This window comes from Saccopteryx bilineata, chromosome 5, assembly GCF_036850765.1.
Source record: "Saccopteryx bilineata isolate mSacBil1 chromosome 5, mSacBil1_pri_phased_curated, whole genome shotgun sequence".
Taxonomy (NCBI): Eukaryota; Metazoa; Chordata; class Mammalia; order Chiroptera; family Emballonuridae; genus Saccopteryx; species Saccopteryx bilineata.
In genome coordinates this window covers 81,217,584-81,238,122 of record NC_089494.1, presented here as the reverse complement: position 1 = coordinate 81,238,122, position 20,539 = coordinate 81,217,584, and the positions used below count along the sequence as shown (strand labels likewise).

The 20,539-nt window shown below is 41.4% G+C and overlaps 1 protein-coding gene across 2 annotated transcripts in view; it reads left to right on the top strand.

The window, feature by feature from the left end:
- The first annotated feature begins 8,762 nt into the window (after positions 1 to 8,762).
- GPD2 (glycerol-3-phosphate dehydrogenase 2) overlaps positions 8,763 to 20,539 on the top strand; it is a 163,653-nt gene continuing 151,876 nt past the window's right edge. Inside the window, exon 1 of one of the 2 annotated variants that reach the window (XM_066279488.1) lies at positions 8,763 to 9,135. The gene's annotated coding sequence lies outside the window, so the exon portion shown is untranslated. Of the gene's footprint in view, positions 9,136 to 9,675; positions 9,844 to 20,539 lie in introns of those variants that run through there. The other variant, XM_066279487.1, reaches the window with a different exon arrangement.

The window sequence follows — 20,539 nt, the reverse complement described above, 5'->3', positions numbered from 1 at the left end:
TCATATTGGAACATTAAGAACAGTGGCCAAATTTATTTTAAGCATTTACTGCTGAGATTTAGGCCATCCCCAGGTTATATAACAGGCATTCAGATGTGGAACTGAACAAATCTCCACTTTCTTGGGCTGTTTACCCTCGGCTCAGATGCCTCTTTCACAGAATCATAACCAGGTTTACTCTGAAGAACCCAATTCTTCATTGTACTTCACCTCCCACCTCAGAACCTAATACTTATTCATGTTCTCTGCATGAGTTTCTTGGGACATTTCTGCTTACCCACAGCCTTCCTGCTGCTATTAAATAGCAGGCTATGTTCCAGAGACAACATTATTCAGTTGACATCATCAACATTTTCTAAAACTTGTTTTCAGGGCTACCCTGCCTGAAGAACAGAGTGGATACCTGCCTAAAGAAAGAGTTCACATTTCCTTTACCCTTGAGACCTTTAAATCTAACAGAGTTTCTTGGTGCCACTTTATATTAACGTATTAAAATTTACTTTAAAAATACTTTCCCCAATTCTCATAAAGCAGAAATAAAACTTCAAGTACCCATTGAAATATATTTAGTATTTTTATTTCATCTTTTCAAGGATCATATATTTTCACCTCATTTGTGATCCTAACTCTTTGAGAATCAATGACTTTTCTGCTGGATACTTTTAGACATCTGTAGTTCTGCATTTAAGAAGTAACAAGTAGGTAGAGGCCCACTAAACGAGCTGTTCTAATTGCAAAGCCTGAAAGTCACTGGCCAGGTTTTGTTCAAGGATTTGTTTTAGGTTTTTCCTGGACAGCATTGTTAAACTTTTAGGAATTCTGTATTACTGATTTTTCTTTGTAAGTAGTAGCCTTGTCATCTTGGTTTCACTTCTGGTTATCTTCTTAGTTTTCACAACTATTGTTAACAATGAATAAGATTGTAGGTGCATATCGTACTTAAATTATGTAAACTACTAAAGTGTACAAGAGTAAAAAAATGTAATGAACGTGTCTTGGCTCAATATTGTACCAAGAGTCAGAATGTTTGGGGTTTAGGGATGGAAACTGACATTGATGATACTTTACTGATAATCCAAAACCAGGTACTTCACATATATTATCCCATTCAATCCTAGTTTGGCCATATATTAGTTGTGTTATCTTAGACACATTACTTTAGTAATTTTGAACCGCAATTCACTCATTTGTAAAAACAAAACAAAAATCCCCACCCCCCAAAAAAAACCCAGACCAACTCAGAGAGTTACTTTGAGGATTAAAGATTATATGACCTTGTTAGAACTAGTGTCTGGCTGAGTAAATACTATATGGATGCTCACTATTAACATCTTCACTGATGAGAAAACTGAGATTCAGGGAGGCTGGAGAATCAGGTCGAGGTAAAAGAACTTAGATGAGGATGAATTCGAAGTCCACACATTGTTCTCGCCACCAGGCAGTTTCTTATTTATGTTTAGCTAACTAAATAACCTTAAATAAGTTACTTAATAGCTACCTGTTTTAATTATATCATTTCTAAAACAAAAATATGGGTGTTAATAACACTATGGCCCCTTTCATCCTTTTATTACATAATCTTTTTTATTATTGGTTTTAGAGAGAAAGAGGAAGGTAGAAAGAAAAGTTGATTTGCTGTTTCACTTATTTATGCATTCATTGGTTGATTCTTGCCCGTGCCCTGACTGGGATCAAACCTACAACCTTGACATATGGAGAAGATGATCTAACCAGCTGAGCTAGTCAGCCAGGGTTTATTACATAAATTTTATAATGGGTTTTGGTGACTACTAAACACTTGAAAACTTCTTTCTCTCTTGTGGACCCAAAAGGGATCTATGGAAAATAACCTCACAGGGTAATCTAATTATAAAGTCTTAATGTCAACTGTAATTGAAAAAATTTTTAAAAATTAAAAGAAAATAGTTCATGGTGGGTAGTCAAACTCCAGGCATATAACTTTTTAGTAAAAGATTTATCTTTGCCTAAGCAAGCTCTGTCCATTGCTTTGGTCAATCTCAATTAACCCACCTTTGAAATGCCTATTTTCAGACTCCTCAATTAAAACTGCCCTCAAGAAAGCACATAATCTTGCTAAATATCCTGTAATCTAATCCCGCCTTATTTTCTCACACCTCTTCATTCTTATGCTCCCTCTTTAATATCGAATGCATAAAGGAAGCTGCAAACTGCCTTTTTTTTTTTCTTTTTCTGACCAGAATCCACCTAGCAACTCCTTCAAGGACCAATGATCAAATAAATACTGAGCTCTTTTTAGCATCTGAGGCTGATGTGCTCTAACAGAGCTATCCTCAGGGCCCATGGCCATGCTCAAAGAGGAAGAGAAGAAGAAGAGGGAGGGGGTGAAGAAGTAGATGATTAATTCTCCTGTGTGCCCTGACTGGGAATTGAACCCAGGATATCCACACACCGGGCCAACCCTCTATCCCCTGAGTCACCAGCCAGGGCTACAAACTGCCTTTCTAAGAAGCATTTTATCAGTCTATTGATATCTTGCTTCCAGGCATATCTTTTGTTTGGCTCAAATAATTTTTATAAAAGTTCCTTACAGTTTGGACGTCCTTAAGTTGACACCCTAGAAGTGAGCAGGGACTAAAACAGTTGACACTTGGAATGTGGTAGATGGTCATAAAAAGTGCTTGGTAGAGTCACCAGTGGAAGGTTCTCTATATTGAGGAAAGTTCAGCCCTAGCAGTTGGGTTTTAGATATCTTAGCAGTAGGTAACCTACTCTCTAAACTTGGGAAAGGAAGAAATTCTCAGTAGTTTTGTTACCCTAAAATATAGAAGACAATCTAGATTCACCTGACAATACTACAAGAGTAAGATAAATTAATTGTGGGCAAATTTAATCTTTGGTGAAACAGGAGTGAATGGAAAACCAAAACCAAAACCAAACACTTTTTAGATTTTGTTGGCTATGTCAGGCTGAAAACCCATGACTGTCCTAAAGTTTTCCTAGGCACATGAGAAAAGTCTTAGGTGGCACCAAAGTTATTTGACTCTCTCAATCTGAAAGACAGTAAACATAGTTTCATTCCAAATGCTGAGTCATGCCTGCGATGAGAAGGAGAAACACTTAAGACTTTAACTTTCTGGTTTCTAGTAGATTGTTTCTACTGGGATAATGACTTCATATTTTTTAATTGGGGTATGGCATGTGCTCCCCTTCATACAGTCTCACTCCGTTTTTCATGCCTTTAGTCCCCAACCTACTTGTTTGATTTTGTTTTAATTCCATGAGCAAAAAGAAGGTTTAGTAAGTGTATATGTGTATAGGAAAGGTTTTAAAAAATATGTTATTTGGGGATCTAGTGTAATAATTCTGCAGAGTAGTTCTAAAATTAATAATTATTCCTTTCCTCGCAAAATTATCTTAACAATAAAAAAATTGCTTAGGCATATGGGAAATTATGCTCCTATTAAATACCCCAATCAGTAACCAAACTCATTGAAATTCTTGTCATAATGAGATACAAAGGCAGCCTGATCAGACAGTGGCACAGTGGATAAAGCATCAGACTAGGATGCAGAGGACCCCGAGGTTTGAAACTCTGAGGTTGCTGGCTTGAGCACTGCCTCTCCAGCTTGAGTGCGGGGTTGCTGGCTTAAGTATGAAATCATAGGCATGACCCATGGTCGCTGGCTTGAGTCCAAGGTTGCTAAAAGAGCAAGGGGAAACTCCCTCTGCTGTAGCGCCCCCCCACCCCACCAAGGCACATATGAGAAAGCAATCAATGAATAACTAAGATGCCACAATGAAGAATTGATACTTCTTATCAATTTCTCTCTCTCTTCCTGTCTGTCCCCTATCTGTCCCTCTCTTAGTATCCTAAATTTTAAAGCATTATGTATAAGGCTAAAAGTAAAAAAAAGTTTTTATATTTTATTCCCTTTAGAAAATATTGGTGAAACAAATAGGGACTAGTTTTTGATTTTATAAGTTTCTGTGGGTCTTAAAGCAGAAGTATATCATAAACCTTTGTATTTTGAAATTATCTAGTGTTTATCTTTAAAAATTAACTTTTCAAAAGTCATTTTTGCCTTGAACAAAGTGGATATCTAATTTCTGCTGAATAATTACAAGTAAGCTATGTTTTCATGCAGTAAATGGAAGTAACTACTGTGCTAGCTGGACACACGAGCACTTTAAATCATGAGCAATTTGAGAGACGAGCAGTCACTCGCGGGATTTTTTGCTTCAAGTCAAGAGCGGATATTTGAATCATAAGCTTCTGCCACCCTCTACTAGATAGCCTGCCGAACGTTCTGAAAGGGAGGAAGAACCAAACTTCCATGGAAAGGTTTTTGTTGAAATGACCTCTAAGTGGAAGTAAGGAAAGTGTGGCGAAAAAGCCCAAAGTCAGTGAAGAAAATGATGATTGTTGGGCAAATGAGTTTGTAAAATTTATATTTTATGAGTTTGCTCCCTTTTATTGTTAAAAATGGTGCTGGGGGCAGCTGTCTGTGAAATTGCTAATTACCTTCCTGCTTGGGAAGGGCCATTATTATGCTAATGTCTCCTCCCCCTCTGCCAGCATCTTCACCTGATCTTGAAGGTAAATATACTTCATAAACCAGTTTATTTCTTTACATTCTCTCTTATTATGTATATATATATGTATTTGTTATTTATAAAGTACATTTTCTTATTTAAAAGCATATAAAAAAAAATTTGTGTGGTTTTTGTGGGCCGAAATGGATTAATTACATTCCCACTAATTTAAATGGGGAAATTTGATTTGACACACGAGCAAATTGAGTCACGAGCTCGGCCATGAAATGAATTAAACTTATGTGTCAAGGCACCACTGTATTTTACAACACTGTCTTATTTTGTCTCAAGGCTGTCCTTGAGATTAAGTGTGTGTGTGGAGGATGAGGGAGTGGTGGGGTGAGGTGGGGTTGTTTAGAAAAGGAAGATCCAGAATAAAAAGTAGGTTGATCACCTTACACTTCTTTATCTCTCCTTTTTCACCTCTCCCACACACATCTTTCACCTTCGGTGTCTTTCCTGAATCTCACTGGATGCGTGGTGTCCATATGCTTTTCTTTGGTTATTTTGGTCCCCAACTTTGACAAGAGAAATCATGTCCAATGTTTCTGACTTTTGTCACCTTCTCCACATCCTCTATTTCCTCTTATGTCCTATTCCATCAGAATCTTACTTGGGTTAGGCCATCACAGATGGTGATGGGTTATTAATGAAAAGAAATCCCTCCTGGGCTTGTTAGCTGGCAAGGCGACCAGGACTTGTAAGAAATTATATACAGTAGACATAATAAGCCCTGGAGCAAATTGTTCACCTAGCATTCATTTCAAATCAATAAACACTTATCAAATATCTGTTATGTTACAGGCAGTGTGCTAGGCACCAGAGTACAAAAGTGAAAAACAGATGGCCTCCGTTTTCCAAGCACTGAACTGTTCTGCATGTTGCTAGAGGGAAAGAAATACAAGACCAGCATCTCAATTCTACTAGATTATTCCTTTTCTGTGTAACATTGTAATGCTGGTGGCTGAGTCCAGGCAGGTTCACATTGGATTTGGGCAGATGGTAGAGAAACTGTGGAGCTGGAAAGTGTGAGGCCATTCTTGTTTACTGGAGGCTTGCAAAGACAGGCGAGCAAATACGCAACAAAAGGGAAAGAGCTAATAAACAAAAGAAAATCTGCTATTCACAGTAAGGGCGAGGGAGCAGGGGAAACAGCACAGAGGCAGGAGAGCTATCTGGAAGAATTGCTGCCCAGGGGAGGCGCCCATAGCCTTATATAGGCTGTGCACATGTGCCTCTGCCACGTGCTCACACACTAATCAAGTCAAGTGCTTACAGCTGGTAAACTTACGAGCAAGCCTAACACAGCTGCCCCACAAACTTGTTGCTCTTCTAGATAAATGTTTGGAATTTGAAAAAATATAAAAGCATTGGTTTATCAGATTGGGTCTCAACACTGGCTGCCATTTGAGTCACCTGGGGAAACCTTTAAACAGTAGTCAACATAAGAAACTTCCAAACCTTGAAGAACTTTTTACGAGTTTATTTGAGCCAAACTGTCAACAATTGCCAGGAAGCAGTCTCAACAGATTGAGAAAATGCTATAGAAAATGGCAGTGTTACCACTCATTTTATACATTCGAACCAAAGAGGAAGACGTGAGTGGATTATATGAACTTGGCTGGTGATATAGATTAGGGAACTGGGAGAAAAGCAAAGCAGGGAAATCTCTGGGATTGGATCAAAAGTAAAAATGTATGTATTGAAACTTCTTTTAGATAGGAGACATAAGATAGTTAGCAATTAATTAACATGATAATAATATCCATGAGGGGTGCAATGCTGATGGCCTAAACCAGGCAGGTCCACAGTGGATTCGGGCAGATGGTAGAGAAACTACAGAGCCGGAAAGCATTGGGCTATTCCATTTAATAAAGTCACACAATGGTGGAGAAGCACACAGGCAGGAGAAAATTGCTTCTCAGGCAAACAAACAGCAAGAATGGCTCCTTAAAGTGGCGAGCAGGCAATCCGCAACTCCCAATTCCTCTGAGTGCAAGCACCCATAGTCTCAGATAGGCCATACACATGTGCTTAAGCACTAATCAGGTAACGGGCTTGCAGCCGGTAAACCAGCGAGCAAGTCTAATACAGCTGCCCCACAAGGGGGTTTGCTGGTTTCTGCTCTGGTGGGATGCCTTCCCTAGTGGGCAGGAAAAGAAGATCATCTTTACATTTCAAAGACATGTTATCTGGTACATTATTGTAAATGTAAAAGACAACAGATAGGCTGGGTTTAGGTGAACATTGACCTTTGTTAGAGAAAAATACCTTCCTAGGACAAGACTACCCACCATGAACTGCTTTTAGTTAGAAAGGTTTGATTCCAGACCATCTTGTGTGGTTCCTTTAGGCCTCTGAGTTTTCAAGGCTACCTTGCTAGCTCTCTCTGAGCTAGTCAGGTTCATTATGTGGCCATTATTTTCATCCACACAGTGTTTCTCAAGCTTTAGCGTGCACCAGAATCACCAGAAAGGTTTGTTAAATCAGACAGAAAAGCCCAGTCCCAGAGTTTAGGGGTCAGTTAATCTAGAGTGAAGCCAAATCTGCATTTCTGTTAAATTTTCAGGTATTGCTGCTGGCTACAGGCTCCTAAATCTCTCCCTTGATTACCACGCTTTTAAAAAGATTTTTAAAAAGATTTTGTATAGATTTCCAGGTTTCTGTTAGGTAAAATGGCTGCTCAGCCACCATCTTTCTTAAGCACAATGTTGGCCTGAAGGAGGAAGAAGGCCTTGCCTACTCAGTAATCCGGTTTATATTTCCATTGCAGCTGGATGCTGATAAGGGACAATTGGGTTAGGGTACAATTTTGAGGCACTGTGGTGCCATTCCCAACCACAAACAGAAGAAGCATTCATGCAGTTCTTTGCCCAAGGCCTTTTGATGAATCCATATAACCCCTACCCATCCCTTCCTTGGAGCTGACACCCTTTGCTTGTCTCAGCCTGCCTGCACCCAGGCATTTATAAAGAAAATTTTCCTTTTGGAACACACTAGCCTCGTGTTGTTGGTTAGACCCACAGTTTCTGCCTTCCAGTTTCATGCACAGGCTGATTCAATTGAAATGGGATGGAAACTTGGCATTGGTCATTTTACACCCCCACTCCCATTGTAATCTGTATTTTGTGGGAGGAACAAACTTTACTCTTCTAGGTTCTTCTGGCTTGGCTGGTCTAACAGTCAGGAAGAGGAGAGAGATTAAAGGGTTTTTTTTAGATTTTTATTTATTTATTCATTTTTATTAGAGAGAGAGAGAGAGAGAGAGAGAAAACAGGGATAGGAGCAGGAAGTATCAACTCCCATATGTGCCTTGACTGGGCAAGCCCAGGGTTTTGAACCGGTGATCTCAGCATTCTAGGTCAACACTTTATCCATTGCGCTACCACACATCAGGCTGGAAGAGAAGACTAAAAAAAATAACCAAATGTAATTACAAAGGTACCTATGAGAACCCCACATATAGGAGAGGTTCAGAGACAAATGTAAAAAGAGGTACATATGGGCATTCTGAGTTAAAATGCCATCAGGTCCTTGGGGCTTTGGAAGGGAGGGAGGTTATTTGCAGGAAGATAAGAAGAGCAGATGTTTAGTAATTAGATATTTGCCCTGCCCTACAGGAAAGACATAAAAAGTTATTTCTTGTAATAACTGTTATCTGCAAGGCCCCCAATTTAGGTTTTTTGAGAGGTAAAAGTTAAAAGTTTTTCCATGAGCCCTCCATAGTCTCCAATGCCTCAGCTCAAAATAACCCACATGCCAAAGTAGCGGATCTTGGTGAGGACTGCTCAGAACACCTTCAGTAGCCAGGGCTGAAAACCACTGGTCTACCAGATCCACTGGATAGACTGGTTTCCTGAAGTTACTTAATTTGGGACCCAATGAACCTTCACATTCCTCTGGGCCAATATTAATAAGTATGCAGTATTTAAATAAATTAGTATGTGACTTAATAAATAATTGAAAAAAATCACCAGGGTGATTTTGGTTCAAATAAGTTTGGCTGACCTCCTTGGGAAGGCCTTCCCAAACCTCCCCTGGGTATTTTCCAACACCAAGGTAGAAATCATTATTTGTAAAGCGGCTAGAGGTCTTTGGAAGAAAGGTCTTAAAGAAATGGGATCTACTTGAACCCCAGCTGCACCCTCTTTGGGTCCACCTGGCCTGGCCTAACACTTGTGGTGCCATCAAGTGAGCTGGGCATGCTCAGTGGGCAGGGTCCGCTTTGGGGTGTGCAACTGGGAAGCCGGAGGCTCTACTGCGGGGCTCTCCGCCACCCCCCACCTGTTGGAGGCCAGGCCGAGGAGCCTGTGCTCAGCATCTCACCCCCTGGTGCTGGGCCTTGGTCTTCCCTGTGGGTCTCCGCGCTGACCTTCATGCGGGGAGTCAGGAGGCCAGGCGAGCCTCCAGAGCGCGCGAGGGGGTAGGGTGGGGGCAGGGCAAGGGCTCTGACGGCGGGGTCCCAGGGGTTCGCCCGCCTCCAGACCTGTTTGTAGGCCCAGGGAAGCCTGCCTGCAGAGCAGAGGAAGCCAGCTTCGTGGGCGGGTGACGGGAAATCAGGTAAGCGACCCCACCCGCGTGCAAGCGCGCTAGCGTCTCCTCTCCCGGGCAGGTGGCGAGGGCGGCTGGTGTGGAGGAGAGGCAATCGGACACCTCCCCCATCTTCCCCTGGCCTAGGCTAGCCGAGGCTTCCCTGCCTGGAGGCCGACTGGCCAGGCGGGCGCAGGGTCTGGAGTGGGGCGCGGCGAGGCCATCGCGGCCGCCGCGCCGCGACCCCACCCGGCGGGCTTCGCGTCCCCGAGTCCCCGTCCCGTCCCGTCCGGTTCACTGGGCGGTGGAGACCTGGCTAGCTCACCGCCCGCAGGTTCGCAAAGCCCCCACTCCCCATCCGTCCCCGCGCCGCAGCCCGGGCTCTCCCGCTCCCACTTCCGCGTCTGCCCGCTGGGCCGGAGGAGCGCGGGCCCGAAGAGCTGGGCCCGGAGTCTCGGGGCTGCAAGGGGCGGCCGCGCGGCGCAGGCCAGCCCTCGGGGAGGCGGAGGCGGAGGCGGAGGAGCGGGAGTGGGAGGAGGAAGGCGCGGGCGGGAGGGGGCGCGGCGGCGCCGGGCGCGTCGGGTTACACTGGCTCAGCCTGCCCCGGGGTGACATCCGCGCGCCTGTCCGCCTGTCCCAGGGCCGCGGCTCTGATTCCGAGCGAGACCGACTCCGCCCCGGCCGGAGAAACCAGGTGCTCCTGCCCTCGCTCCCCTGGCGCCACTGGATTCCTCTCAGGTGTGTGCTTCCTGGGAGACCCCGCTTTCCTCGCCCCCAGGCCCGAGGACGCCCCTTTCTGACCCGGGCCAGCCCGCTGAGACCCCGCTGTTGGGGTGGGTGGCGGCGGGAATCTGGGGAAAGACTGAGAATTTCCCCCTAAGAACAGAAGGTGGACCCAGCCTTAGCCGGGGCTTAGCTGTTTACATTTTGGGGGGCGGTGGGGTGTAGTCATAAATTCGCCTCCTTAGTTAAGTGGCAGGAGTTTTGGCATCTAACTGAAAGTTGCCTGCAAACTTGCAGCTTGTCGCTCACCTGATAAGGATGGTCGCTCCCTTCTGAAGCAAGGGAGGGAAATAGGTTGCTGAGGCTACTTTGAGGACTTTAGCTGCTGGCGGCTGACAGTTTTAGGAGGAAGTGGAAGGCTTACACTGAACTTAGAACAGCCTTCACTCCCCAAGTAGTAACTTCTACCGAGTAAAAAGAGATTTGAAAGAAAGTGTTGGCAGGAAGGTACAGCCTGTGAATGAAGTGCTGCTGTTCCCTGCTGGTCTCGAGACACCTTCCACCTTGTGCAGAGGACCCTTCACCCTCCAGCAGCCTTCCGTAGGACGTAGGAGGTCCGAAGTAATTTACAAACACAAAAGCCTTCATGGCAGGGGCCAACCTAAATTACACAACACATTATAAATGTCATGAGAGGCAGCTATAGAAATAGCTAACAGCTAATTTAGTCAACTTGTATAACTAGGTGAGGGAAGGGAAGGAAGGGTAAATTACAGCTGGTCTTGATTGCTTAAAACAAAGCTTGTTACAAATGGTCCAAGTTTAAGAGACATGAAGTTTCTTTTTGGAATGTGGAGGGTAATGACAACTGTCGAACTGGGGCCAAGCACTTCCTGGTAGCTACTTACTACTAAGTACTCTAGTTTCTGAGTCCTACAGTTTTTGCTGGCCATCTGCTGAGAACTGGATGCCATTGCCCAGTGGATACCATGTGTAGCCTGGGGCACCTTGTGGTGTGTTTACCATAGAGACATATGTCAAGTTATAACACTCCCTTGATTTTTACAAATCAACTCTTCAAATAATGTCCCAGTTCATTAGTGAATAATGGATAAAAGGAGGAATTTTGGGTTTGAGAACCAACACTGGTAGAGCTGTCCGTTCTGATATCTCACATAATCGCTGGATTTTATAAAGAAATTCTGAGCAGGATTAAAGCTGTGCTTCTGTTTCTGATGCTCTGATTTATTAACAGGTACAATGGCCTGACTCAGTAATTGACAGTAAGGCCACAATGCTACCAATTGTCAGTGGGTTTTATACCCTTCCTACACATTTAGTTCTTGCAACTATTTAATCTCATTATACATACTTTTTAAAAATTTGACTGTCATTGTACAAAAAATCATATTGGTAAACTAGTGTAACTCTAAAATTATCCTGATGGGTTATTTGTTTGTTTTCTGTCTTTCATCAATAGCATGTTAGGTCTGTGAGAGGATTTGGTCAGCCTCACACACTTGGGCATTTCTAATGCCTAGAGTGGTGATTAGCATGTAATAAGTGCTCAGCAAATGTTTTCTCAATGAGTGATTAAACTGTGGGACAAATTCTAGCTGAGTGTGGTGGGCGAAAGAAAACCAAAGTTCTGCCTTAGGCAACCTATTCAAAATCACTGAGCCTCAATTATCTCCTGGGCAAAATGTGGATAATATATGAGATAACACATGTAAAGGTATTACATAGAACAGGTAGAAGACTTAAAATATTAGCTTTCTTTCTTATATTTTTCTTTTTATGTTCATAAATGGGAGATTTGGGCAAAGAGTTCAGTTAGCTAGGAACTTTAACTCTTGCAGGTTGTGGATAAATTATCCAGGCTTTCTCCTCTTTCATTTGGTGTGTGTGACTGGGGAATAGGGGGATGGGACAGTGGTTAGTGACATCTATGATTGTTAGAGGAGGAAAGTAATTTCCATATCATTATCTAATTTCTCCTCTGTATTTATTTATTATTATTTTTTTAATGTGATAATGTTTCTGCTTAGGTTTTCCAAAACTTGATTCTTTTTACTTGTTAACACCCAGACTCACTAGGTTGCCCTAAATGCAGAAAAAACACTTCAGAAACAACAGTAGGAATCAACTATACAACACCTGGTCCCTTAAATGAAGTTTCCTTTGGGCTTGGGCAGCATTATATAGTAACAAGTGTTAGGTAAGAAAAAAGTATAGTTATCCTGCTTTTGAGAAGTTTGAGTTTGTTTAACAAGGTAAACACATAGATGTAAAATATGTATAGTTAGAGACCAACAGAAGGTTTTGCATAATCATATACCCAGTGGTAGAATGTGGGCTTATAACTTGTGGTTATGGAAGAGAGATGTTAACATGGACCTTAATCAAGTACTTGAGACAATTTTGTGATGAAGACAGTGTCACTTCAGCAACAGAGAGGTTTAAGGTTTCCTGAAGATTACAGCAAAAGGTCATCTTTGTTTCGAGAATGTTTGTTGTCGTTGTACTTCAGTGTATTAAAAAGCTAGCACAATCATATACTTTCAAAAATGAACTTTCTGTGGAAAAGTATATTAGAAACCTGTAGTAAAATTTCTTAATGTACTGAACAATACTTTTCACTGTCTTTGAAATTTTAGATCCAAGGATTGGAGTTGCCACTTTTAACACACTTGTGTAAAAATGTGTCAGACGGCCTGTTACTCCATCCAATTGTGGATATAGTTTTCGTCTGCAGTTTCCGTGTAAAATTACTACTCACTTGGTTTGGGACCTGTACAGCTGACTAATTTCAGGATTGCTATTTTGGGACTTTGGGAAGGACTGGCTAGCATTAAACTAAGAAGTTTTATCAAAGTGATTTTTTTCTTTCTTTTTATTAAGTGAGAGACACAGAGGCAGAAACAGACTCCTGCATCCACCCTGACCAGGATCCACCTGGCAAGCCACCTAAGGGTAATGCTCTGCCCATCTGGGGCCATTGCTCTGTACCTTGGCAACGAGCTATTTTAGTGCCTGAGGTGAGGTATGGAGCCATCCTCAGTGAATGGGGCCAACTTCTTCAAACTGAGCCATGGATGCAGGAGGGAGAGAGAGGAGAGAGAGAGAGAAGGGGAAGGGGTGGAGAAGCAGATGGTTGCTTCTCCTGCGTGTCCTGACTGGGAATTGAACCTAGGACTTCTACACGCTGGATCGAAGCTCTGCTGAACCAACTGGCCAGGGCCCAAAGTGATTTTTAATGTTCATCAAAACCCTTAGGTAGTTCCATCAGGACTCATTAACTTTGAGATAAAAAGAGTACTTGGAAGTTGTGGCAGGCGGGAAGAAGAAACGAATAAAGGGCATGTTGTATATTTCCTTGTTTTAGAATTGTTAACGTGATGAGGAAAAGAAATGTAGAAGGGAAAAATGATTAGATTCAACTTTAAGTGAGAAAGACAAGAGCTAAGGTGGCTGCAAGCCAGGAAATCTCTAACAACTTTAGAGAAGATGTCTTCTTGTATTATGTGACCAGGGATTGAGCTCAGAGACATTTAAGAAAAAAGAAGCTTGGAGAGCTAATGGTTTAAATACCTGATACTGTTTAGATAATAATTGGGGTCAGAGTTTGTCCGGAGCTCTCCTTTTGTGTCCTGACATGAATGTGATTGTGCTTTTTTTTTTTCTTGTTTTCCAGGATTTTCATTTTTTGTTGGAGACTCTTATTTGTTCCTTGGTTTAAGTATTTCTTCCTATGTCATGTCTGTGCTCTATTTCCCAGCTTTCAGTTGAACATTTTATGTTGGTTCTTTCAAAACCAGAATTCTGATTTATGTAGCAGAGAAAACATGGCTTCTAAATTTAATAGGTCAAGCTTTGGTCCTATTAGTTTACTAAAATTAGTGGGAAAAATTAGTTAATAGAAAATGTTTCCCTCCTAGCTAAAAATTTGTTGTCGCATATGTATTAACAAAACTTAAAACATTATTTGGGGATGTCTTTTAATTATTAAGATAAATTAAAATTATTACCAATGTAATGATTTATTTATTTATCTATTTCAAGTGAGAGTAGGGGAGATAGTGAGACAGACTCCCTCTTGTGCTCCGACTGAGATCTATTGGCCCCTGTCTGGGGCTGATGCTCAAATCATCCGAGCCATACTCAGCACCAAAGGCTGATATTCCAACGAGCTATCCTCAGTGCTGCCCAGGACCGACACTCGAACCGAGTCACTGGCTGTGGGAGGGGAAGATGGAGAGAAGAGGGAAGGGAAAAGGGAAGAGGAGCAGATGGTTGGTTCTCTTGTGTGCCCTGACCAGGAATTGAAACTGGGATATCCATATGCCAGACTGAGTCTCTATCCACTAAGCCAAGTGGCCAGGGCATAATTTATTAATAGTGAGATACTGTTAGTGTGTGGGTATTTTTTGAATGATTACTATTTAATTTAGATGGTTTTTTAAGCCTCATATTTTTGGAATACTGATATATCCTCTGTAGAATCTCATAGTTGATTGTGTACCTATATTCTTCTGTAAAAGACTTGAATACAGAGGAGAAAACAAACCCATAAACTAACAGAGAGGCTGTGTTTTGAAAATAAGATTTTTAGAAGTTGCCGCTATCACAAGATGGCCTCTGAGTATGACTTGTTGATATTAGCTTAGAAAGCTTTACTACTTAATTTATATCCACAAGTGACCACTAAGACCAGTTGGTTATCCACAATAGGAACAAAAGGATGTGTCCAAAGTAAACATTTTAGGAAAATTTTGGTTAAGATTTTATGTCATTATTTCACTAAAACACAATAAACGAAATATATTAAAGTGATAAAAATAATGCAGCTCAGAGTACTAAGTTCTCAAAAGTCATTTTCCTTATTTAAATGGGATAAAGAAAGGATGTTTTGTTTCACTGTGGTAATGTCAAAACTGCTTTGATCATAACACTCTCTGTTCCACCCTTCCGTGGCTCACTCTGTCCTATTGAAACAAGTTCTAAATATTTGCCTTAGAATTTATGGACTTTTCCAATCCTTTCTCAGGTTTGTTTCTTCCTTTATCTTCCCAAATTGGACTCTTTGGAATTTCTTTAATCTTTTTGGATTTCCTTTAATCTGTTTTATTCTTACTGCCGACTTTATGCTAATATTCTTCCTCCTTTTTCACCATTTTGAAATCCTCTCAGTCCTTGAGTGTCCTGACCACTGACTGTCAGATCCACGATGCTTTCCTTCACAGCCCTAGACAGAAGTGTCATGTGCATTTTTTTTGGTCTAAAGTTCTACTTTTAAAAAAAAATTAAGTAGAGTTGACATATTAGTTTTAGGTGTAAAATACAGTGATTTGACATTTATATATGTATAGCTTGCAATATGATCACTACAGTGAGTCTAGCAATTATCTGTCACTGCAGTTCTCGTGGTATTATTGCCTCCTGCCCTTTACCTTTCCACCCATCCTCCCACACCCTCTGCCCTCGAGAGGCCACCATCAGACTGTTCTCTGTTTTTATGAGTCCTCTTTGGTTTTGTTTGTCAGTTTAGATTTGTTGTTTTATTATTTCACATATAAGTGGAATAATAATTTGTCTTTGATTTATTTCACTTAGCATAAAACCCTCTAGGTCCATCTATGTTGGACCCAAATGGTAAAGTTTTATCTTCTTTATGGCTGAATAATACTCTGTTGTAAATTTATACCACCTCTTTATCCATTTATCTATCAGTGGGCACTTAACCTGCTTTCATATCTTGGTTATTGTAAATAATGCTTCAGCCTGACCAGGCAGTGGCACAATGGATAGAGCATCAGCCTAGGATGCTAAAGACCCAGGTTCAAAACCCTGAGGTTGCTAGCTTGAGCTTGGGCTCACCAGCTTGAGCCTGGGGTCATGGGCTTGAGCCCAAGGTCTTTGGCTGAAGCAAGGGGTCACTGGCTAGACTAGAGCCTGCTGGTCAAGGCACATATAAGAAAGCAATCAATGAATAACTACAGTGCTGCAAAGATGAGTTGATGCTTCTCATCTCTTTCCATTTCTGTCTGTTTCTCTCTCGCTCGCTAAAAATAATAATAATGCTTCATTAAATATGTATGTTTTCTAAACCCTTTAACTACTTTTTTATGCCACTAACAAGTCTCTCATTTACTCCTGTGTATGGTTATTAAATGTGCATCATTTCCTTCTCTGCAGAAGATCATGCAGAACAAAGGCTGTATCTTACACAATTTTGTAGACCTCACCTGCCCAACCTATGAGTCTTGCATGTGGGGAAAACCCAATATATAGTTGTAGAGTAAATAATTGCCTCATAATTCTCTTGTCAATTACTCAAGAAATACATGGGAGAAATGGGTTGGGTGTGATTAAGCAGCAGATAAAACACAGGCAGATGGATCTCAGATAATCAGTTAAATTGGATACTCAATCTATTCTGGCCTCTTTTCTCCCTGAACATTTGGCAGTTTTGATATCTAAAAGATACTTAGGAGGAGGAAAAGAAAACTGCATTGGAACCAAAGTTATAAAAGCAATCCCTGAAAATCAGTGGAGGAATATACAGATGAGGAGGTCATTTAATATCCACTGAGGGCCCAGCTGCCTTTGGTAGAACTCTATGGCTCCCTCCTTTCCACCATTTTTCCCTTCTCTCCCACCTGCCCACTTAATCCAGTCTCTTAAAAATCCAAAACCTTCTCAAAGGTTTCTGGATTCCAAAGGGACAAAACTTGGAGGACCATTTATGTAGGCTAGGTAGAAGGAGATTTTGGGGAGCAATGTTAACTTCTGTGTATCCTCGAAGTCACATCATAGCCACTTTTAAGCATGGCTTTGGTCAGTCTCTGAAACTTTTAGTTTCTTCCTCTGTAAAGGGAGGTGGCTGGACTGCATGGAATATAAAGCCTATAAAAAGCTCAGCGTTTTATTACTCTTGTCCTGCCTAAGTGGAAGACAGTCTTGGCTGGTGGGTTCTGTTCACCATTGGGCCCTGCCCTGACTTCTCTTATTTCCCTGAGGTTTGCTTTTTCTCAGCCTCTCTATGCTAGCCTTTACATCTGGAAGATTCTGTGTTCCTGCTCTCCCTCTTAACTGTGCTCACAGGATCTGTCATGACAAGTATATTTCCACTTACTTCTTTCATTAATATTAACCCCTTTCCCCCACCCTAGTCCACCATTAAATAGCTGGGATATTTTTCTAAAAAATATAGATTCATACAATTTTAAAATAGGAAAGGGGTTAGAAAGTTAACCCAACTCTGTCTTTTTATTATTTGTAATAAATAGCAGTATGTAACATTTATGGAGCAATCACCACATTCCAGGCAGTATGTGTGCTGAGCACTTTGCGCATATCATTTCTCCTATCAACAGTGAACCCTGTCATATCATTGAGGAAACAGTTCCAGAGAACTTAAGTGACTCACTCAAAGCCACAGAGTTAGTTATTTTCTGGTATGACAGAAACTCCCTTGAAACTGTGTAAAGAAATAGAATCAAGAGATAATCCTATTTGCATATCTATAATACATTTCCTGCTTTTTGTACTCATTGAACTTTGCCTTTTAACATGTCCATTTTCTTTTCTTTTTTTTTTTTTTTCATTTTCTAATACTTTACCCCGTGGTTCAACAGTTTCTGCCCAAGATACTGAACTTGTTCAAACACTGAATGCATAACACAGTATACCTAAAATAACATTCCTTTTGGTTGGACTTCTTGGAAGCCATGACATTGTGAAAATCCTCTTTAGTCTTAATGTATGTGGAAAGAACCCACAACTTGGTGTCAGTCTGCTTTTTGCACTTGTACACCTGGGTTTACGAATGATATTGGGAAAATGAACACAGTCATACCGTTTGGCAGTACATACACATGTATGTTCTCTAGGTCAGGGGTCGGGAACCGTTTTGGCTGAGAGAGCCATGAACGCCACATATTTTAAAATGTAATTCCATGAGAGCCATACAGTGACCTGTGTACATTACGCATTATCCAATAAAAATTTGGTGTTGTCCCGGAGGACAGCTGTGATTGGCTCCAGCCACCTGCAACCATGAACATGAGCGGTAGGAAATGAATGGATTGTAATACATGAGAATGTTTTATATCTTTAACATTATTTTTTTTTATTAAAGATTTGTCTGCGAGCCAGATGCAGCTGTCAAAAGAGCCACATCTGGCTCGCGAGCCATAGGTTCCCGACCCCTGCTTAAGGTGCACCTGGTCTGCAGTTCTTGCACCTGTTTCTAGACAGCATTTCTTGCCATAGTTTTTCCCCAATCTTTACCATTTTCTTTGAGCCTTTCACCCAACCTATGCATTTTTTAAAATCGGAAGATGATTGATAGTGGTTAGAGCAGACTATAAACTCTCATAATAGAAAGATCTGAAAACAGAGTAAAGTGCAAACGCAACAGATCATGTGTTGATTGGTGGATGGCTTTTCTACACTGGATGATTTAGGCATCCTGGAACCTTTCATTCTGTGACTCTGCCATCTCTTAGGGTTTTGTTTTCAACTTCATCCAGCTAATGGAACGTGAAAGAGAAGAAGCATATCCATTCTCTAAATGCTCAGTCTTAAAATGAATGTATCAGGTCCACTCAAATACCATTGGCCAGAAATCAGGTGCACAAGCGCTTATTAGCAAAAGGAGATTGGGAAATGCAGTCTAGCTGGGAGCCCAGGAAGAAGAGAATATTGGTGTTTATTAAAGAGTTTGCTATCCCCCTCACAGTGTTCTTGCATCCTATTATACTGAGAAAACACAGATATGTCAACTTTTAATATTTTGCTCTCCTTTCACATCTTCTATATATCTAAATCCACCAACTCCATCTGTTACTACCAGAGGAAGGGAAGGTTAATCCAAAGTTGAGTCTTTCCTCAGTACTTCCATCCCATCAGATAGCTTACTCCATGAGATTTATGGAGTTCACCTGCATTTAAATATTTACAAGAATGCTCAAGATTCTCCCATCAGAAAGTTAACCAGACTGAGAATCAGAATCGTTCCTCCACTCTATACTTCCTCTCTTGCTACATGCTCACTTTCTTCTTTCTTTCGGGCTGTGCTTTCTGAAAGTATATTTTCTAAGTTGTTTTTCTATTTCTTCACCTTGTACTTACTCGACAACTGTTGGAAATTTGGCTTCTATCTTAGATGAATCTTTTCTTGTTATGATTATTGGTGTCCTCCTCACTGGCAAATCAGTGGGACTAATTACTTGGAATTCCTGTGATGCTGTTGTTTTTCTTCTTTGTGAAATTGAACTTTTACTGGGTTACTGCGATTCTTTGTTCTTTTAGACTACTTCTGATGGCTCTTTCTGAAGGTTCTTCTCTTTGATATTGGAGTTGCCAGAGTCTATTCATTAATTCATCTTCTCATCGTAGATGCCCTGTGCACCATCAGATTTATCAACTGCATTCCATTTCAATGATTCCCAAGTCAACATCCCCACGAGAGCTCTTCCTTGAATTAGGACTCAGTGGACATTTCTATTTTTATGTCCCACAGTCAAGTCAGGACTCACCATCTCTCCCCACTCTCCAAAAACCATGTCCTCAATAATTGAAGAGCCCCACCATGTTTTCTCCCACCTATGTCATTCATTCATTCATTTATTCATTCAGTTTATTAATCTCCTAATTATGTGACTGGCATTTTTCTACAAATTAAGATTATAGTGGTATACAAAACAGATATGCTCTCTGCTTTTATAGAGTTTATATTCTGGTTGTGGGGAAGAAATAATAATGATTAAATAAAGAGGATACATACAAAATGATAATAGCTGTGGGATTATTTTGGATTCAGTTGGTTTGGAAAGGCCTCTCCAAGTGACTATGCCCTGAATGACCAGAAGGAGCTAGCTGTGCAGAGAAGAGCAGAGCAGAGCATTCCAGGCAGAGGACAGCTGGTGCCAAAACCCTAATTGTGTTTCTAATGAATTTGATGGGTAGAAGATGGAAAATAAAACTGGAACTTAAAGTGACAGGTGTCTGTATTAGTTTCCTATGGCTGCTATAACAAATTGTCACAACCTTGTGAAGTAAAACAATAGACATTTAGTCTCCTATTGTTCAGGATGCCAGAATTTCAAAATTAGGATCATCAGCCAAAATCAAGGCATTGGCAGTGTGTGCTGTCTTCCAAGGCTGTAGGGCAGAATCTGTCCCTTTCTTCTCCCAGCTGCTGGTGGTTTCTAGCATTTATTAGCTTGTGGCTACGTTACTTTACTCTCTGCCTCTAAGGTCACAATGCCTTCTCCTTTTCAGTGTGTGTCAAATCTCCCTTTGCCTTTGTAAGGTTGGTGGTTGTGACCATGCAGACTTGTATTGAATTTGGGCAGATGGTAAAGGAACTGTGGAGCCAGAGCATGGTGGGCCATTTCCTTTATTAGAGTCTCGTAAAGGCAGATGAGCAAGCAGGCAGGGAAAAAATACTTTTCTCTCTCTCAGGACTCCCAAGCAAAACAGGCTGTGGGGGGGACCCCTTTGCCGGCAAACAATAGCAAGCCATGGTCCCCTTAATGGCTGCAGGCAGTCCGCAGTTTAGAGTCTGCCACCCTGAGGGCAGACACTTGCAACCTTACATAGACTATCTATACACACGTGGTGCTGCCACGTGCTCATGTACCAATCAGGCAAAGTACAGGCGACCACGCCTAACACACTTGTTTGTCCAACAGTGTCCCTCTTA